The following is a 17,659-nucleotide window of genomic DNA, read 5'->3' as shown; positions in this document are numbered from 1 at the left end:
CCCTCTCTGCTCTCTGTCAAATCTTTAAAAAAAAAAAAAAATTTCACTGAATAAAAATCTAGTGGTTTGTGCAATAGGAATTGCACAGTTGTATTATTTCTCCCAAATCTGTGCTGTCTTGACAGGCTTGCAGCTCTATGTAGTCTTGTGAATCTCAAAGATTTCAGCTTATATTGTTTAATTTTCTCAGGATCTCTTCTATAGGGGTTCCCTACGAGTTCATGGGTTTAGCAAATGCTTGCTGCGCACAACTTGAAATTTGACCAAGGGAAATGCTCTCTGTGTTGGTCTTCAACAACCTTGCTATCAGTTGAGTTTGGGAAATGAGTTTATCCCTCGTGGCCTCAAACCTTGCTCTACACTGAACAAAATTGAGGCCAATTGTAGTTTGTGGCTCCTGTTCACTTCTCTTGACTACCGGTTAGGTACCAGCGATGCAGGGGGAAATGTGACTGGGAGTGGAGTTTTGCTTTTGGGATGTTCTAGGAAGGGATGGGAGAGGTGATAAAGATTTGTTCATGTATCTGAATCCAAGACAACTCATTTTTATCACCTATTCAACTTAATGTTCTTTGTCCACCTAGAGTTAGTTCCTCATCTAACTGCTAGAGATACAGTTCTCACTTGCAGTGTTAGTCTAGATGCCAAAAAGTCCATGGGAAGGAAGAGACCTATATTCTGCTACAGTCTGTGGGTGCAAGTACCCCACCTGCCTTTTAAGGAAATGTTTCCCAATAAAAGAAGGGTTTCTGTTAATACATTCTTCCTGAAAGAGTGCTCGTACCTGTGTGCAAACATGTGCTAAAAGAGGGGCCCCTGGCTGGTTCAGTCAGTGGAGCATGTGACTCTTGATCTTGGGAGTTTTAAGTTTGAGCCTCATGTTGGGTGTAGAGATTACTTAAAATTTAAAATAAAAAGTGCTAAAAACTTGCTTCATATACTGAAGGCAGTAGGTCGCAGGTGCCAGTCTATCCCGATTCCACTCCAAGATAGTTTTTGCCAGTTCTTGGTGAAATGAAATAAAAGAACAGCACAGTGAATTTTGCATAATTTAAAAGATTATATGCCCTCGGTGTGTATAAAGATGTTACAGTGGACTGATTCCACTGTGGCTCTGGAGACAAGACTACTTGAGTTCAAATCGCTCCACCACCTACTGGCTTGTAACCTTGGGCAACTAATCTATCCTCATCTCTAAAAATAGTGTTAATTACACCCATCTCAGAATAGTTAGGATTACATGTTAAAGTGCTTAAAACAATGCAAACACTTGCCTAGTGCTTATAATGCTATTTATTGCACAAACAAAATTGGAAATGACCTAATTGCCCATGAAAGGAGAGTGGTTACATTATAATAATGCAATAAAGAATGCAGGAGGTAGGAACTGACATGGAATCACATTCAAGTAAGTGAAAAATGCTCTAGAGAATAATGTGTATGTGTGCATAAACATGCGGAAAGGTGGACTCCTGTTTAACATTGGCTGCTTCGGGAGTGTAAAGGGGAATGTATTTTAATCTTGGGGCATGGGGGGCCCTCAGAAGTTGAGTGGTAAATTTCACTCTCCAGCCAGTAGGTCTCACCCAACCCCTATAATTCTAGCATCTACTCTTCTGACCACCAAACACCTACCAGGACTCCTTAAGGAATATTTTTACCTTCAGAAAATTCTGGTTTTAGTGTTTCCCAAACTTTGTCCTCCAAACCACAACCACTGTGAAAAGGATGCTGTGGTCACAAGAGCTCGGGAGATTGTTGTCTCCCTCGTGGAGACTTACAATGTGCACTAGTGGGTTAAAAGCTCTAAGAAGTCTTGTTTTGAAGAACTGGTTTGATGTTTAACCCAGTGTTTTCCAATAGAAACAATGTTCAAACCACGACCTCTCCCCTGCCTCCCTGACTAGCACTGCTGATGGTGCTTGATTCCAGTATTAATTTTTTTTTAAAGATTTTATTTATTTATTTAAGATGGAGAAAGAGCGAGAAAGCCGCAGAGGGAGAGAGAAGCAGACCCCCTGCTGAGCAGGGAGCCCGCCATGGGGCTCGATCCCAGGATCACAGGATCATAACCCGAGTCGAAGGCAGACGCTTAACCAACTGAGCCACCCAGGTACCCCTCATTCACCTAATTTTTATTACAGTATATTGTTATAATTGTCCTATTTTATTATTGTTAAGCTCTTACTGTGCCTAATTTATAAATGAAACTTTATCATAGGTATATACATTTAGGAAAAAACATGGTATAAGTAGGGTTCAGTATTACCTCCAGTTTCGGACATCCACTTGGGGATCTTGGGATGTATTCCCCACAGATAAGGGGGAGACTACTGTAGACACATTTTATATGTTTTTTTGACATTAATTTTTACTGTGAATTTCCTGTTCACATCTTTGCCCATTCTTACCATTAATTTGTAGGACCTCTTTAGATATTTTAAAAAGTAATAATCTAACTATTATAATTGTGATAAACAGGGTCTTTCATACTATTATTTCACCCTTATGGTGTTTTGTAAAAACAGAAGTTTTGGATTTTTTAAGCTTTTTTTTTAATTTAAATTTTACTCAGGTAACATACAGTGCAATATCGGTTTCTAGAGTAGAATTCATTGATTCATCACTTACATACAACACCCAGTGCTCATCACAAAAAGTACCCTCCTTAAAATCCTTCACCCGTCTATCCCATCCCCTCACCTTTCATTTTTTTTTTTTAAGAAATCTCTACACACAACATGGGGTTTGAACTCAGAACCCTGAGATCAAGAGTCGAATTCTCCACTGACCAAGCCAGCCAGGTGCCCCCAGAAGTTTTGAATTTGAAAAAGAATCTGGTGGGGTGCCTGGGTGGCTCAGTTGGTTGAGCATCCCACTTGTGATTTTAGCTCAGGTCATGATCTCAGGGTCCTGTGGATGGGGCCCTGCCTCAGGCTCTGTTCTCAGCAGGGAATCTGCTCCAGATTCTCTCTCTCCTTCTTCCTTTGCCCCTCCCCCTGTGCTTTCTCTCTCTCTAAAATAATAAATAAATAAATCTAAAAAAAAGAAAAAAAGAAAACAAATCTGGCAATCTTTTTCTTTATGACTTCTGGGCCAAAAAAATAAGTGAATGTGTAAGGCTTTTAATAACCATTTATGACACACATTTTTTTTATTTTTTTAAAAGATTTTATTTATTTGACAGAGACACAGCGAGAGACAGAACATAAGCAGGGGGGGGGCGCCTGGGTGGCTCAGTCGTTAAGCGTCTGCCTTCAGTTCAGGTCATGATCCCAGGGTCCTGGGATCGAGCCCCGCATCGGGCTCCCTGCTCAGCCAGGAGCCTGCTTCTCCCTGCTTGTGTTCCCTCTCTCGCTGTGTCTCTCTCTGTCAAATAAATAAATAAAATCTTTAAAAAAAAAAAAAGAACATAAGCAGGGGGGAGTGGAGAGGGAGAAGCAGGCTTCCCGCTGAGCAGGGAGCCCGATGTGGGGCTCGATCCCAGGATCCTGAGATCATGACCTGAGCCGAAGGCAGACGCTTAACGACTGAGCCACCCAGGCGCCCTGACACACATTTTTTTTTGAAAAGGGGATTACAGGGCGCCTGGGTGGCTCAGATGGTTAAGCGTCTGCCTTCGGCTCAGGTCATGATCCCAGGGTCCTGGGATTGAGCCCCACATCGGGCTCCTTGCTCAGCAGGGAGTCTGCTTCTCCCTCTCCCTCTGCCTCTCCCACTGCTTGTTCTCTCTCTGTCTCTCTTGCAAATGAATAAATAAAATCTTAAAAAAAAAAAAAGGGGGGATTACATAATGCTTCTCACCATTCTGGGGCAGGAGTGTTTCAGGAAGAGGAAACTACCAAACTCAGGATTTCCAGATCATAATAGCATTTTGGCCCCCAGAAATCAACAAACCAGTGACAGACTTTTTGGAGCCATTGAGTATCTACTGATTAATACCGCCAATGTCAATAGTGACTTTGACATACACATTTTTTTAAAGATTTTATTTATTTATTTATTTGAGAGAGCAGAGGGAGGAGCAGAGGGAGAAGGATGGTAGACTCCACGCTGAGCACAGAGCCCAGCTTGGGGCTCGATCCCACGTGATCTGAGCCGAAACCAGGAGTCTGTGGCTTAACCGACTGAGCCACCCAGGCGTACCTGACATTTGCTTTTTATGTTATATAAGTATACTTTGCCAAGTATACTGAACACTTACAATTGTTTCCTATCCCTCATGGGATAGCCCCATGCTTCTTTATAAGTTAAAATAAGTATGTTTCAAAATAGCATAACTTTGGGGCACCTGGGTGGCTCAGTCGGTTAAGCATCTGCCTTCGGCTCAGGTCATGATCCCAGGGTCCTGGGATCAAGTCCCACATTGGGCTCCTGGTTCAGTGGGGAGCCTGCTTCTCCTTCTCCCTCTGCCTCTCCTCCCTGCTTGTGTTCTCTCTCTCAAGTAAATGCATAAAATGTTTTTTAAAAATAGCATGACTGGGGCGCCTGGGTGGCTCAGTTGGTTAAGCGACTGCCTTCGGCTCAGGTCATGATCCTGGAGTCCCGGGATCGAGTCCCGCATCGGGCTCCCTGCTCGGCAGGGAGTCTGCTTCTCCCTCTGACCCTCCTCCCTCTCATGCTGTCTGTCTCTCATTCTCTCTCTCAAATAAATAAATAAAATCTTAAAAAAAAAAAAAATAGCATGACTTTGTTGCCTTGTCCTTATTGATGTTTTGGGTTTGAATTTTTACTTTTTTTTTCAAAATGGAAACAGCCTGATTCACATTTGTTATCTTATTTTTTTTTAAGATTTTATTTATTTATTTATTTGAGAGAGAGAGAAACAGCATGAGGTGGGGAGAGGGTCAGAGGGAGAAGCATGCTCCCTGCTGAGCCAGGAGCCCGATGTGGGACTCGATCCCAGGACTCTGGAATCATGACCTGAGCCGAAGGCAGTCGCTTAACCAACTGAGCCACCCAGGCACCCACATTTGTTATCTTATTAAGGGAACAACACATGTTCATCATAAAAAAAAAAAAAAATAGATAATCTAGAATGGCAAAAAGAAGAGAGTAAAATGACTTGAATTACCTGAATTCCCACCAACTAGAAGTAACTATTGATAACAGATTTTTTTATTTTTTTATTTTTTATTTATTTCTTAAAAGATTTTATTTATTTATTTATTTGAGAGAAAGAGAGAGAGAAACAGCATGAGAGGGGAGAGGGTCAGAGGGAGAAGCAGGCTCCCCGCTCAGCCGGGAGCCCGATGTGGGACTCGATCCCAGGACTCCGGGACCATGACCTGAGCCGAAGGCAGTCGCTTAACCAACTGAGCCACCCAGGCGCCCAACAGATTTTTTTTTAGAGAAAGATTGAGCTCCAGCGGTGGGGGGAGGAGCAGAGGGAGAGGGAGAGAGAGAATCTCAAGCAGACTCCGTGCTGAGGGTAAGCCCAATTCCGGGCAATTTCTTATGTATCCTTCTAGAATTATATTATGTGTATACAGAATCATTAAAGTATAAAAGTCCCCACCGTAAGAGACTCTTAATCTCAGGAAACAAACTGAGGGTTGCTGGAGTGGAGGGGGGCAGGAGGGTTGGGGGACTGGGTGATGGACAGTGGGGAGGGTATGTGCTATGGTGAGCGCTGTGAATCGTGTAAGACTGATGAATCACAGACCTGTGCCCCTGAAACAAATAATACATTATATGTTACTAACAAAATTTTTTTTAAATCCCCTTGTTCAGATAAGTGGGAACACATTTACTCACTTCTATTCACATTTAGTTTTTGTGTTTTTTTTTTTTAAGATTTTTTATTTATTTGACAGAGGCAGACACAGCGAGAGGGAGAACACGAGCAGGGGGAGTGGGGACAGGGAGCCCAATGCGGGACTCCATCCTAGGACCCCGGGACCATGACCTGAGCCGAAGGCAGACGCTTAACGACTGAGCCACCCAGGCACCCCTAGTTTGTTTTTAGTGTATTGCTATTATTAACAATACAGCAGGGACCATCTGTGTTCATGCTTTTTTGTCTACATTTGTGAGAATATCAATTAGATTCCTAGAAGTGGAATTGCATTTAAAGCGTATGTGCTTTTAAAATGTTCATAGCTAGGGGCGCCTGGGTGGCTCAGTCAGCTAAGCGTTGGACTCTTGATTTCTGGCTCAGGTCATTATCTCAGGGTCTGGAGATTGAGCCCGGAAGGGAATTGAGAAGGGATACATCCTTTTCACTGTGTAATATCTTTTGAACTGCTTAAATTTTCACCATGGGCAGATATTATCTATTCAAATAAATAAATTCACATTTATTTCATGAGTAAGATTTAGCACCTTTTTTTTTCCTTCTGTGAACTCTCTGTTCATATCCTCAATTTTTAAAAAAGATTTATTTTATTTATTTATTTATTTTAGAGAGAGAGCTGGAGGGGGTGGGGGGAAGAGTCAAAGGGGGAAGGAGAGAGAAAATCTCCAGCAGACTCCCTGCTGAGTGAGGAGCCCAATGCAGGGGTCGATCCCACGACCCCGAGATCATGACCTGAGCCAAAATGAAGAGTCGGACACTCAACTGACTGAGCCACCCAGGCGCCCCTCATATCCTCAATTAAAAAAATTTTTGTTCTGCTGTCTTATTGGTTTGTAAGAGCTCATTGTATGTTTGTTTGTTTGTTTTAAAGACTGTATTTATTTGACAGAGAGAGACACAGTGAGAGAGGGAACACAAGCAGGGGGAGTGGGAGAGGGAGAAGCAGGCCTCCTGCTGAGCAGGGAGCCCGATGCGGGGCTCGATCCCAGGACCCTGGGACCACAACCCAAGCCAAAGGCAGATGCTCAATGACTGAGCCACCCAGGCGCCCCAAGAGCTCATTGCATGTTAACAATATTTAATCTTTGCTGCATATATTGCAATTTTGTTTAGTGGTTTGCATTTTAGAATTTCAGGAATTTCCCCATAATTATGAGGCATTTAAGGCCATTTGCCAGCATCCAAAACACACAATCCCACCTTTCCACATGGTTTTCCGTGCACACCAATGGATTATTTGTATAATCAGGTGTTATTTAGCAGCTCCTTGAGCGGTCCCAGAGCTGCACCCTTCCCTCCTGCTCCTGGCACTAGAACAAGGATCTAGGCTCCATGTCAAGAGGTGGCTTCCAAAGGAGCCTGAAGAAAAGGCAAGCTTAGCAGAGCCAGGCATGCATCAGCCTGCTGTAGGGATGGATGTGAACTTCCTGCTGGAAGAGGGTGGGTGTGGGTAAGCTCTGCGACCAAGTGGCTCTGCTCAGAGCGGAAGAAACTGACCGAAGCATTCAGCAAATGGAATGTGTAAATCCCTGGGGAGGAGAAGGAGAACGCCAGCCATCTCCCCACCATGCCCAGCAGACCAAGTTCACCACCTCTCATCTTGCAGATTAGCTGGCAGCCTCCAACACCTCCGGGTTCCCCTCAACTTCCTGGGAAGCAGCCCCTCAGCACCTCCCACGCCCGTGAAAGTGGCTTTTCCCAGCATCAGACCTGAACGTAAGTTCCTTTCGAAGCTGAGGTAGCCTGATCTCTTTAGCAGCCCATGCTTTAATTCAGAAGCTCTCGTGGCCTTTTAGGTAAACCTACCCCTCTCCCGCCTCCCCTGAGCTTTTCCTGGAAGCGGCTTGGCAAGGTTTACTGGAACAATATGGCTCCAGTCCCTGCACCAGCCATGACCTTGAGAAGGGAGGGGACACGGAGCCATCCAAGGGCATGACTAGAGGAGCTTGGAAAAACAGAGACCTCCAGAGATCAGAAGCCAGAGGTTGAAGGGGCACAAGTGGGGGCTGGAAGATTCTGCAGGGTGTGCACCGCAGTGTGTCTGGGCCTCAGCCTTCCTGGAGCTGCTAACACGTCTGCTGTCTACTCTTTAACGCAAATTGAGGCTGCTCTGGCTTCTGGTAATGTGCTGATGATTTCCTCTAAGGGGCTGCGGGACTGCAGACCGACTGCAGCTGCCAAAAATGATTCACTCGCTTTGCTTTCGACTCTGTCCTCCCCACTTGTATTTCGGGCCAGAACAGCACAGCGAGACTCCAAGCTCCGTCCGCTGGTTCGGGCAAGCATGGCCTCAAAGAGGTCTTCCTACATAGAAATTTTTTTTTAACATAGAAAATTTTCATGAAATTAAGGGCTTGTGCTTAAAGACATACCACAAAGTAAATAGGACATCTGAGAGAGCGGGCTCTCTCGGGTGGCCCCAAACCACAGAATGTAAGGGGAGGAGGTAGAGACACAAACTTTCCGTGGCGCATGATTTGGGGATGCCCGGAAACAGATAACTATCATGCTTTCCATTCTGGAAAGGTGGGGCCAAACAGCTCCGTGTGAATCTGGGCCCAAAAACATCTGAGGAAATGAGACTGTTGTTCTTTTTTTAACTTTTTATTTTTTTTAATTTTTTTTTAAAGATTTTATTTATTTATTTGACAGAGAGAGAGATAGCGAGAGCAGGAACACAAGCAGGGGGAGTGGGAGAGGAAGAAGCAGGCTTCCCGCCAAGCAGGGAGCCCGATGTGGGACTTGATCCCAGGACCCTGGGATCATGACCTGAGCCGAAGGCAGACGCTTAACGACTGAGCCACCCAGGCGCCCGAGACTGTTGTTCTAAGACTTACTCTAAAGCCTCATATTTATAGAAATAGGGACGCCTGGGTGGCTCAGTCAGTTAAGCATCTGCCTTGGGCTCAGGTCATGATCCCAGCATCATGGGATCGAGTCCCATGTCGGGCTCCTTGCTCAAAGGGGAGTCTGCTTCTCCCTCTCCCTCTCTCTCTTTCAAATAAATAAAATCTTAAAAAAAAAAAAGAAAGAAAATTGGTCTTTCTTACCATGTGCCAAGTGCTTGGGCTACTCAGACAAATACGTTCAGTCACTGAGTGGAAACAGGCAAGTAAACAGACACTTGTAATTTGGGATGCTGAATACGATGCGGGGTCGGGGCAAACACAGCTGCCGGCTTCTCCCCAAGAGAGTGAAAGGTGTGAAAAATCTCTTGGGGTCCTGGGGAGGGAAGAGCTGTTTGGGACTGGAAACACAAAATGAAGGAGTGGAGTTCTGCTCTTGCTTCTCCCCCACCACTGCCTTGGGACCCACAGTCCCTGCCTCCGCCTCCGAAGTGACTCAGAGCTCTGCTTCAGGTGTGCCTGGAGTCAAATTAGGGCAGCCCAGACCTCAGTGTTTGGGAGACACTGAGAAAAACAGGTGCGACGGACTGACTTCCGGTGGTTGCCTACTCATCCCCCACTCCAAACATCCAGGGAATGACATTTTAGGGGTGAGTCCTAACGCTGCTTCTCACCGGAGAGCAAAGTGTGAAAATGTGTCCTGAAAGTTGTTTCATGGGGCGAGAAGTGCCTGGCTGTTTTTCTCTGGGGATTATCTACTCCGCATACAGGATATTCCCAGGGCCTATAGAAGGGGGGTGTCTCCTCTACTCTCAATCCTTCACTTTTTTTTTTTTTTTTAAGATTTTATTTATTTATTTGACAGAGAGAGACACAGTGAGAAAGGGAACACAAGCAGGGGGAGTGGGAGAGGGAGAAGCAGGCTTCCCGCCGAGCAGGGAGCCCGATGTGGGACTCGATCCCAGGACCCTGGGATCATGACTCGAGCCGAAGGCAGATTGCTTAACTATCTGAGCTGCCCAGGTGCCCCAGAATAAGAATTTTAGACCAATAAACATGTGAAAAGATAAAGGAAGATATTGGAACTGTAACACAAGAACACAAAAACATCAAAAAGAACCAATCCGAAATACTAGGTTGAATATATAATTGTTGACTAAAGAACAATATTCAAATATTCTGTTGACTAAACAGCAGAATGAGCACAGTTGGGGCACCTGGGCTCAGGTCATGATCTCAGGGTCCTGGGATCGAGCCCCACATCGGTCTCCCTGCTCAGCGGGAAGCCTGCTTCTCCCTCGGCCTCTGCCCCTCCCCCCTGCTTGTGCTCTCTTGCTCTCTCTCAAATAAATAAAATCTTTTAAAAGAAATAGCTAAGATCGGGCGCCTGGGTGGCTCAGATAGTTAAGCGTCTGCCTTCGGCTCAGGTCATGATCCCAGGGTCCTGGGATCGAGTCCCGCATCGGGCTCCCTGCTCCTTGGGAGCCTGCTTCTCCCTCTGCCTCTCTCTCTCTGTCTCTCATGAATAAATAAATAAAATCTTTAAAAACAAAATAGCTAAGATCAAAGAAAAAGAGGAAATACATCCATAAAACCAGTAATTAAAGCCAGAATTAAAATAACTTTCATACATGTGGGTTCAGAGCTGAGTAGATACCAAGGAAGGGCCTTTGTACATCTATAGGTTAGTGGTACAGAAATGAATTCAAAAAATAAATAAAAATAAAACAAATATCCATCTAAAAAAAAAAACAACGAAATGAATTCACAGCCCCAGCACACCCCCACTTACCCCTCCCCTGGTAGGAGAGCACCTTTAATCCAGCAAGGCCGGGGCACCTGGGTGGCTCAGTCAGTAAAGCATCTGCCTTCGGCTGAGGTCACGATCTCAGGGTCCTGGGATCGAGTCCCGCATCGGGCTCCTTGCTAAACGAGGGTTTCTGCTTCTCCCTCTGTCTGCCGTTCCCCCTACTTGTACTCTCTCTCTCTGATAAATAAATAAAATCTTAAAAAAATAAAAAATCTGGCAAGGTCAACTGTTTCAGTTCAAGGTAAATGACTCCCACGTCAGCCTTTGGAAAGCACCTTTTATCTTTTCCTCTCTCTGAGATTTTCCTGCATTTCTCAGGCTCAGGGAGCTCTGTGTACCAGCTGTCAAATGGTACCTGGGGCAGGGTGTGGGGGGTGTGGGGTGTGGGGGTTAAAGTAGAGGCTGGGAACCGCTCTAATCTTGGCGTATACAGGGCCCTGGGAGCTGCTGATCATCCCTAGCATCTGAAATGGCACCTCTGTGTGGACAGGGAAGAGATGGTCTGAATCGTCAGTACAATCCCTCCCTTGGAAATACACTTCCTCCTCTTTCCTAGTCACAGAGCAAAAACCCAAGTATGGATGAGTCCCATACCTGCCTTTTCCCTGCGTGGACTCAACTGCCAGCATAAAAAAACACACAACAAAGTTGACCCGTTTCATTTTAAATTCATAATCACACAACTCAAAACCACAAAACACTGCCTTACACTTCTATTCCATTTTTCTAAGAGGTGATTGACTCTCTTTTCTTTTCTTTTCACAAAGCCCTCCCCCACCTTGACCCCACATCTCTTTCTTGTTAGTGTCCCACCTCCCTGCTTCCCTATATAATGAAACACCTCCCAAGGGTGGTCTGCACGTTGGCTCAACTTCAATTTCTTCACTCTTTGGGGGTAGGGGAGGAAGATTCCAGACCCTCTTTAAAAAAGAAATAAAATGTCACAGTTATGGTTGGGCTTCCAGTTTTGTTCTGTTTTTTTTTTTAAGATTTTATTTATTTGACAGAGAGAGAGAGACAGTGAGAGAGGGAATACAAGCAGGGGGAGTGGGAGAGGGAGAAGCAGGCTTCCCGCGGAGCAGGGAGCCCGATGCGGGGCTCAATCCCAGGACCCTGGGATCATGACCTGAGCCGAAGGCAGACGCTTAACGACTGAGCCACCCAGGCGCCCCTGGGCTTCCAGCTTTAAAATGCTTTCCTCCCCAAACTCCTCTAAAAGGATCACAAAAGAATAAAAACGTTGTGAACCCACAAGGACAAAGAGGGTGAAAGAGGAGACCAAGCAGAGACACGGCCCCCAGTGTTTGCACCATGAACAGCTGATCATGACTCATAACTCAGTAGAGAAGCTGAGACCTTGGTGCCCTGGGGACCCAAGCACAAAGGAGAGCCTGCCTACCGGGAAGAATGAAGTGGACATCAGCATAGGACACTTGGGGAACCGCAACCTCACCCTTGAGGGGAGCTCGGTGAAGCCCCAGCCATGCACCTGGCTTTCTGGTACCAGACATTTGAGGAAAGCTTCTACCATGAAAGGCAGACACCTACAAAAACAAACAGGGACAAAAGGAGACAACGCAAAGAAACAAAGAAACTCTGAAGCATGTTTACCCATCCGCTAACTCTCTGGACCCCAAAGTGTTACGTTCTGGCAATGTGTGGCCTGGGCACCCAGGTCTGGACAACTTTTCTCCTCTGAGATAGGATTTTGCAGGGGCGCCTGGGTGGCTCAAGAGGTTAAGCATCAGACTCTTGATTTCGACTCAGGTCATGATCTCGGGGTTTTGAGCTTGAGCCCCGGGTTGGGCTCCATGCTGGGCATGGAGGCTGCTTGGGATTCTCTTTCCTCCCTTCCCCCCATTCTAAAAAAAAAAGAGAGGGAGAGAAATTGGCTTTTGTAGCAAGGAGGCAGCCCCTGGGGACCCTAGGTCTCAGAGGGAGGGTCTAACACTCAAATCCTAACCTCTTGTTCTGAACTCCTGCCCTTGGTTCTTTAGTCAACCTGTTATCCCCTTTGCTATGGTCAGAACGTTTGTGTTCCGCCCCGCCCGCCCAAATTCCTAATGCCCAATGTGGTGGTATTAGGAGGTGGGGCCTTTGGGAGGTGCTTAGATCATGAGGGTGGAGCCCTCATGAGTGACATTGGTGTCCTAATAAAAGAGACCCAGAGAGATGAGATTCCCTTGCCTCTTCAATCTGGTGAGGACACAGGGAGAAGATGCTGGCTGTGAACCAGGATAAGGGCCCTGAGCAGTAGGCAACCATGCTGGGGCCTTGACCTGGATTTCCCTGACCCCAGAACTAGGATAAATAAATTGCTGTTGTTTATAAGCCAGCCAGTCTGTGGTATTTTTTTGTTACAGCAGCCCGAAGGGACTAAGACACCTTCAAAAACCGGTCCTGCCTGTTCTAGGCCTACACTAGGTCCAGGAAGCAAAGTCTAGGGTTCTGGAAGGGGGTCAGACACTGAGGCAGGAACAGGAAGCCAGGCACACAGGGATATGTGCAGTGCAATTCCATTCACCTCACATTCTGGAAATGCCAAAGCTGCAGGGACAAAAAAATCAAATCAGTGCTTATCAGAGCATAGCGGTGGGGGAAGGGAGGGCAAAAGGGGCACCAGAACCCATTTTGGAGTGATGAAAATGCTCTATATCTTGATACCTGTGGTTGCCATACGATTACACACTTTTGTCAAAATTCTTTAAACTGTCCGCTTAAAAAGGGTGTAATTTTTTTTAATTACGAAGTAAATTATTTTAATGCGTGTAAATTATACCACAATAAAGCCGACTTTTTAAAAGAAAAAAAAGAAAAGAGATGGGAAGGCAAAGGGAGATCAGACGGTCTGGGTGCAAATCCCACCCACCACTTGCGAACTGTGCTGTAGACTTGAGCAAGGGAGTTACTTCATCTCTGACTCTGTCTCCCCCTCTCTCAAATGGAACTATCAACAGATCTATTTTCCAGGGTGAACATAAGGATTATGGAAGAAAATGCCCAGGGGCACCTGGCTGGCTCAGTCTGTGGACTGTGGGACTCTTGATCTCGGGCTTGTGAGTTCCAGCCCCATGTTGGGTGTAGAAGATTACTGAAAAATAAAATCTTGGGGGGAAAAAAAGAAAAAAGAAAGAAAATGCCCGTAAAGCGCCTGGCTCATGGCTCGAGTGCAGGCTTCCAGCTTTGAGGCAGCGCCCTCCAAGCTACTCGTGTTCCCATCTCTAGGGTGCAACCCTCTCGGACGAACCCGCTCCCTCGCGGAAGCAGGGGCCAGAGTCCCTGACACCCTCACTGTCGTGCTCTGTGATTTGGGGAAGAGAGTAGGGCTTGAGGAGCGCGCCGCCCGCTTGCAAGGGGAAGCTCCGCAGCGCCCCCACGCGGTACTGGGGAGACCTAGCTCCGGCTGCAGGCCCGCGGCTCCGACGGCCCCCAGGGGGGCGTGTCCGGGGCGGGGGCGCGTGCTCACTGAGGGAAAGGGGGTGGGGCCGCGCCTGGGCCCGGGAGGCACCCGGAATCGTCGCGGGGGCGTGGCTGAGGCCCGGTGGGGGCGGAGTCCCGGGGTGGTGGAGGGGAGGCGCGGGGGCGGAGTCAGGGAGGCCGCATCTGTCTGGCCAGTAAACATCGCCCAGCCCAGGCTCTGGACCAAGTTTTGGGGTTGGCACAAGGAGAAGCAAAAGCTTTAGGCACAGGCCCTGGCTTGTCCACCTTGCTCCCCCCAAGTCCTACCCTTCCTTCCCTCTAAGGCCAGAACAGTTCTCACCTTCCAGACTCTGAACCCCTCTCACCCACCTCTCTTTAGAATTTACATTAATTATGCACAGTTTGGCCATATCTTGCACATATGAGTTGGATTCTTTTTTAACTCTACAAGAGATTCCGTATTTGTTTTATTTTTTATTTTTAAAGATTTTATTTGTTTATTTATTTGAGAGAGAGAGAGAGAGCACATGAGAGGGGGGAGGGTCAGAGGGAGAAGCAGACTCCCTGCTGAGCAGGGAGCCCCGACGCGGGACTCAATCCTGGGACTCCAGGATCATGACCTGAGCCAAACGCAGTCGCTCAACTAACTGAGCCACCCAGGCGCCTCCATATTTGTTTTTTTTTTTTTTTTTAAGCCAATGGTAAAAAAAAAAAAAATCAAGTAGTATAAAGGATACACATTGAAAAGGAAGTTGTCTTTCCATCCTTGATCCTTTTTTTTTATTTTTAAGTAAGCTTTACACCCAAACTGGGGCTTGAACCCAGGATCCTGAGATCAAGAGTCACATGCTCGACCGACTGAGCCAGCCAGGTGTCCCCCATCCTTGATTCTTACTTAATTCCTTCCTCCGAAGGATACCTCTGCTACACACTTTTGTGACCTTTCTCTTGTTTTTGTTAAAATCGATTATAAATTCAAATAAAAGAAACATGCCTTTATAAAAGTTGCTAAGTGTGAAGTGAAACAAATAGGCGTAAAGGCGGCTTAGAGATTTTCCTTACATGGAGACTGGACTGGGGGACGTTTCTATTTTTTTTTTTTTTAAAGATTTTATTTATTTGACAGAGAGAGACACAGCACAAGAGGGAACACAAGCAGGGGGAGTGGGAGAGGGAGAAGCAGGCTTCCCGTGAAGCAGGGGCTCGATGCGGGGCTCGATCCCAGGAGTCGGGAACCATGACCTGAGCCGAAGGCAGACGCTTAACGACTGAGCCACCCAGGCGCCCCTGGGGGAAGTTTCTTGAAGTAGAAGTCCAGTGACCTTGGAATTGAGGAAGACTTGCTTCTCTGCCTGATTCATTTTCTGCTAAAAACACAGGCATTCTTTCCTGCTCAGAGGACTTCTTTTTTTTTTTTAAAGGTAGAATTTATGTATAGTTCACCGATTTAAAGTGTACAATTCAATGGTCTTCAGGATATTTACAGAATTGTGCAACTGTCATCACAGTCAAATTTAGGACATTTTCATTCCCCCCCAGAGAAGTCCTGTACATTTTAGCTCCCCATATCCCCCCAAGCTCTGTTGCCCTCAGCAACCACTAATCTATCTCCTGTCTCCATAGATTTCCCTCTTCTAGACATTTCACATAAATGGAATCATGCAATATGAGATCTTTTGTGACTGGCATCTTTCACTTAGCCTAATTTTTTCAAGGTGTATCCATGTTGTAGCATGGGAAACTACTTCATTCCTTTTTATGGCTGAATGACATGCCATTGTATGGAAAGACCACATTTTATTTATCCATTCATCAGTTGATGGATGTTTGGGTTGTTTCCACTTGGCCATTATGAATAAACACTGCTGTAAACATTTGTGTACAAGTGTTTGTGTGGACATACATTTACATTCCTTTGGAAATAAGTGGGATAGCTGGGTCATATGGTAACTACATATTTATTTATTTATTTATACATAATCTCTACACCCAACGTGGGGCTCGAACTCAGAACCCGGAGATTAGGAGTCACACGCTCTTCTAACCGAGCCAGCCAGGCGCCCTATGTGTTTAATTTTTTGAGGAACAGCTAGACTGTTTTCCAAAGTGGCCGCACCATTTTATGATCCATCAGCAGTGTGTGAGCGTTCCAATTTCTCCATATGCTTACCAATACTTGTTATTATCTGTCTTTTCGATGAGAGCCATCCCAGTGGGTATGAAGTGGTATCTCATTGTGGTTTTTATTTGCCTTTCCCTGATGGCTGATGATCTGAGAACTTTTTATAAACTGCGTTTGCAATTGAGGTTTTCTGCCCAGTTGTCATTGTCACCTGATGTGGTGATGCCTCCAAAGGATGTGAGGGTGTCCACGTACTCTTCAATTTTTCCCCAACAACACAGTAATGTCCTCTGCATTATTATTATTATTATTTTTAAATTTTTTATTGTTATGTTAATGTCCTCTGCATTATTATTAGCCACCCAATCATTCAAAGCCTTCTTGGGTGGGGGGGGGGAGGCTTCTTGAGCATAAGCAGGCTGCTGGGTCCTGAGGATATGGCAAAAAAAAAAAGGCAAAACCTTGCCCCTAGTAGAGCTTGGTGCATAAGCGTGTGGCCCTGGATTTCAATCCTTGCTTTGTCACCCCTCCAGCCATGTGTCTTTGGACAAGGTGCCTAACCTCGCCCAGCCTCAGTTTGCCAGTCTGTGAAATAAGGTTGTTCTAAGAGTTGCATGTAAAGCACTAGGCACAGCGTCTGGCCCATGCTGAACGCTTGGTAGGCATTTGTTGTTGAAGGTGAAGCCAGACAAATAAATGTTAACAATAATGGATAGTGAGTTATGATCAGAGAAGCACAAAGTGTCATGGGAATACATAGTGGGGACCCCCAACCCAGTCCAGAGTCTAGGAAAGGCCACCCAGAGGAATTGATGTTTATTTTTTTTAAAGATTTTATTTATTTATTTAATTGACAGAGAGAGAGAGACAGTGTGAGGGGGAACACAAGTAGGGGGAGTGGCAGAGGGAGAAGCAGGCTTCCCGCTGAGCAGGGAACCCGATGCGGGGTTCGATCCCAGGACCCCAGGATCATGACCTGAACCGAAGGCAGTCGCTTAACCAACTGAGCCACCCAGGCGCCCCAGGAATTGATGTTTAAATGGAGAGACAACAGATGAGTAGGAGTTGGCTAAAGCAAGGGCAGTGTTTGTGTGGGGGGGGCGGGGTGGTGGTGGTGTGGAGGGTTGTTCCTGGCAGGTGGACCAACTGTGCAAGGCTTGGAGGCAACAGAAGACATTGAAATGTGTTCCAGTGTCTAGAGCCATGCTGTCCCATGGAATTCTCTGCAGTGATGGAGAAGTCCCGTATCTGTGCGGTCCAGTATGGTAGCCACGAACCACATGTGACTATTGAGCATTTGAAATGTGGCTACTGTGACTGTTAGAACTGAACGTTTGATTTTACTTTATTGTAATTGATTTACATTTAAATGGCCACTGTGGTTAGTGACTACCAGATTGGACAGCGCAGGTCTAGAGTGTAACCAGCAAGACAGTGTTGTATTGAGAGATGAAGGTGGAGAAAGGCATCTGCACTGCACAGGGAGATGGCATGGAGTTTGCATTTTATGCGAAGCCCCAAGGGAAGCGATCGGTTGGGGTGGGATGTGGGGTTAAGCGGGGGAGTGGGGTGATCTGGTTTTCACTTTTGAAAGATCCTTCCAGTTGCTGTACAGAGAATGGATTATGAGGGTGAGGGTGGGGTTGGTGTGAAGCCGGGAGACC

Source organism: Halichoerus grypus, chromosome 2 (genome assembly GCF_964656455.1).
Source record: "Halichoerus grypus chromosome 2, mHalGry1.hap1.1, whole genome shotgun sequence".
In the NCBI taxonomy this organism is placed as follows: domain Eukaryota; kingdom Metazoa; phylum Chordata; class Mammalia; order Carnivora; family Phocidae; genus Halichoerus; species Halichoerus grypus.
This window is presented reverse-complemented; position numbering follows the sequence as displayed.